The 4,347-nt window shown below is 37.0% G+C and overlaps 1 pseudogene; it reads right to left on the bottom strand.

The window, feature by feature from the left end:
- Positions 1-308: 308 nt before the first annotated feature.
- On the bottom strand, positions 309-2,379 carry LOC117312464 (putative tyrosine carboxypeptidase MATCAP2; annotated as a pseudogene).
- Positions 2,380-4,347: the final 1,968 nt, after the last annotated feature.

Raw genomic sequence — 4,347 nt, 5'->3', positions numbered from 1 at the left:
GTTGACATCATACTCAATGGTGAAAGTTTGAAAGATTTCCCGCTAAGATCAAGAACAAGGCAAGGGTGCTCGCTCTCACCAGTTTTATTCAATATAGTACTAGAAGCCATAGGCAGAACAAATAAGCAAGAAAAAGAAAAGGCATCCAAATTGGAAAGGAAGAAGTAAAATTTTCTCTGCAGATGATATGATCTTATATATAGAAAATGCTAAAGACTCCACCAAAAAATTGTTAGAGCTAATTAATGAATTCAGTAAAGTTGCAGGATACAAAATCCATATGCAAAAATCAGTTGTATTTCTATGTATTAACAATGAGCTATCTGAAAAAGAGACAAAGAAAAACAATTCCATTTACAATTATATCAAAAGTAATAAAATATTTAGGAATAAATTTAAACAAAGATGTAAAAGATCTTTACACTGAAAATTACATGACATTGATGAAAGAAACTGAAGAAGACACACAATAAATGGAAAGATATGCTGTGTTCATGGATCAGAAGAATTAAAATACAAGAGGATACCAGGAAAATAATCACAAATAGAAGAAACATAATAATTTGAAAAAGATGATAGTATAGATACAGACCTAATGACGTGATCAAGAACAAACATTATGGAACATTTAAAACAATCTACAAGTTGAATACAGTAGAACAAAATGAAAGAGACATGGGTCTTAATGAATTGAGAGACCCCATACTAACCCTGGGCACACTACCTGAATGTGATACATAAACCTGTCAGATCCACTATTATTTTGCTCTGTTACAGCTCCCTTGACAATACAGAATTGAAGATTATAAACAACTATATGATTAATCAAAAATAAAGCCTCCTTGATATTGAACTAAACAATAAAAGTCAACTGCCGTTTTCCTTAACAATATTAGATAGATTGGTAGGCTAATATTGTAACATTATAAAATAAGTATCACATGTCACCCAGTATTAATATTCTTGTTAAAAGTAGGAATAAGAGGGCTTCCCTGGTGGTGCAGTGGTTGAGAGTCCGCCTGCCCATGCAGGGTATACGGGTTCATGCCCTGGTCCGGGAAGATCCCACATGCCGCCGAGCAGCTGGGCCCGTGAGCCGTGGCCACTGAGCCTCCGCGTCCGGAACCTGTGCTCCGCAACGGGAGAGGCCACAAGAGTGAGAGGCCGGCGTACTGAAAAAAGAAAAAGTTCCTTGGCAAGTATCAAGCCTAGACCCCAAAATGCCTTTAGGGACCTAAGCAAGCTGAGAATGTAATATAACAGGGAGAACCAGAGTTACTGCATGCTCCATCTAAGGCATTCAGAATCAAAAAGAAAACACAAACGCTTGTCTGTGGGCTGACGAATGGGCCATAAGTTTGTAACTCCCAAATGAAAGCTTGGAACCAGAATCTGAAGCTTTTTCCTAATATAGTTGCTTCCTGACACAACTTCTATATAATAGATTCTTTGTAGATTTTGATTAGTGCAAAGTAGTTTACATATGAGTTGTGACACTCGCTTGGAGATTTCTTGTCACATATTTACATGTTCTGGATGGGAGTTAACTATAAATAATTGGAATATTTTAAAACAACTCTTTTTGGCTTTCTATAAGATGGCAAATGATTGTTTTCATTACATAAAATGAAATACCACTACTGAAGTAGCATTTTACCTGCTTAAGAAACTGGTCAGTTGCTTTGTTGTGCTTGGTTAAGACACTTAGCAGAGAAGGATTAGCATATTCAAACTGAGGATTGTAGGTGAAGTCAGACTTAAGAGTCACTTTTTCTTTCTCCAAGTTGGTGGGCTTTATAGCAGTCAGTATACAAAATTTCCTTCCAGAAAATTCATCTCCTTTTTCAAAACTTCTAGACAGCTGAGACTGCGGCTTTGGCTTTGGAAAAGTAGGGAAATGGCGTCGCTTGACCTTTCTTTCATTTTGGGGTGTAGGTGGCAGTACTACGCTGTTTCCTGTGACAGAGATACCATGTGTAAACTTTACAGGACTTGACACTGAACTAGTGACAAAAACAGCAGGCTGCCTCTGTAGGCAGTACCAAGTACCACTGCTCATCACAGGCACTGGGGCTTTTATCTTGTGAAGATCTTTACTACATGAAGAGCTACGAGATTGCTGGGTTTTCTACATCTTTTGGAGTAAGTGGAGGAAGACTGTTTTAGTGAATGATGCTCTTTCTCCTCTTTGCTCTGTAGTAGGACATTGTAACTACTGGTTCCAGTTGTGAAAATGTCCTTTAGTATTCCAGGAGGTAAATGTGGCATGCTTCTTTTGCTGTCAATGATCAAGGACTCTTCTGCATTTAGAATAGACTTCTTAGCAAGTTCTTGCTCAGGCCAGTGAAGCTTTTCCGTTCCGCGAGTGGACTCCAGCATCGTCCCAATGAGGCCGCGGGCGGCGGGCGCTGGGGGGCGAGGGCCAGACAGGAACCGCGAGGGCAGCCTCTAGCCTGCAGCCATGCCTCAGATGCGGGGTCGCGGAGGAAGGTTGCTCTGGGCGACTGGGTGCAGGATAAGGCGGGTAAGGACACACGAAGACGTGCTGACAGAGAGCTGTGAGCAGCGTTCCCTCCAGCCCGCAGGTGCTGGAAGGTACTCTGTATAATGTTATTTATATGACACTTTGGAAGAGTCAAATAAAATTTATAATGACAACACAGATTAGTGGTTGTTCAGTGCCCTGGTAAGGTGACTAGGAAGGGACACCAGGGAACAATGGGGATAATCTAACTTGATTTTTATGGTGGTTACATGACTGTATCAATTAGCCAAAATTCATCAAACTCTGCATGTAAAAGATGTGCATTTTATTGTGTGTAAATTATAAACCAATAAAGTTGATTTTGTCATGTAATATACAAGAATTTCTAGCAAATTTCCGTAAAAGAAAAATTGGGAGACGGTGGAGACTTTTTTTCCTACATTATTAAGCTACATTGTAATGCTACTATAATTAAAATTGTTTTCTACTATGCATATATGTAGACAGACAGGAAAGTGGGGAAAAAAGAATAGTTAGAAATTTATCTAAATACATAACAGAATTATAGCAGTAAATATAGGTAGAATTTCAGAGCATTCGGGAGAAAATTGCAAAGTAACATTGCTAGAAAAAACGGTTAAAAACCTGGTGAATATATAGAATTATCTTAACGTCAAATTTTTGCATCATCAAAAATTCTGGTTGCATCAGAGACTTAAACATAAAAATGAACTCACCAAATTATTAGAAAAAATACCGGCGTGTGGATGTTTGTGTTTAGCAAGAGACAAAACCACAAACCCCACACATAAAAATTGGTACCGATGGCTACTCTAAAGCAAAGTTATCTGAATAGCAGTAATATTACTGGAAAGAAAATCAATTTCAAAAACACAAACTGGAAAAAATTGCAATGTGTACAACAGATAGCATTAAATAAATAAATTCTTATTAAAGCAGTAGTACCAAATGAAAAAACAAAGACCACAACTCAACAGAAAGATGGGCAAGACGTATTTTATAATAAATGAAATACAAATGGCTGTTACATGTAAGAAGATATTTCCATATATAGTTTATTTGCAATGGGAATAAATCATGAAAAAGAATAAAAATTAAATGACTTCTATATTTATTTTTCTTTTGGTCACTATACCTCCCAATTATCTATGAGTATGCCTCACCTTCTATGCAGCAAAGAACTTTTAAACTTTTTGTTGAATGATTGAATGAATGAATGTAGGGAAGTTGGGAGTGAAATTGATCACAATAATATACTTTGTATCAGTTAATTTTAATGTGGAAAGTAATTATCAAAATAAATATTAAGAAATATTTTAGAAAAGTTTTGGTATTTTGAATGATGCATTTATGGAGAGAAAGGGCAGATAAAATAGAAATAAAGAAATCCTTACAGAGGTATTACCAATTGCCAAGTCTCTTAGTGTGTACAGCAGTATTGTTACAATTCTGTTTCACAAACAGATATGATCAGAGGGCTGTACTGACACTGGACAGGGCAATGAAGGTGCCTGAAGCTACTACAACCTCCCTCCAGTAGATTGATGAGTATGTTGAACCTATGGAACTCATACAGTAGATTCCATGGTGAATGTAAGGACTGATTTAGTGATTTAAAACTAATTCCTACACTTGAGCTTGAAACTAAGTTTAATTGTCATCTACCAGCTTTGGAAATGTGCAAGGCCCATGAGATTTCAACAAATTACAACTATAAAAAGTGACCACATAGAAATTGACTTGATAAGGACTTATGATGAGTTTCTGAGTTAGTTCAATAGCGATCCTTGTCATGATTTGGTAGTGAGATGTATATATGCTCAGACATAGATGCCAACCAA

This window comes from Tursiops truncatus, chromosome 5 (assembly GCF_011762595.2).
Source record: "Tursiops truncatus isolate mTurTru1 chromosome 5, mTurTru1.mat.Y, whole genome shotgun sequence".
NCBI classification, from domain to species: Eukaryota; Metazoa; Chordata; class Mammalia; order Artiodactyla; family Delphinidae; genus Tursiops; species Tursiops truncatus.
The sequence above is the reverse complement of the archived record's forward strand: the minus strand, read 5'-3'. Positions and strand labels throughout refer to the sequence as shown.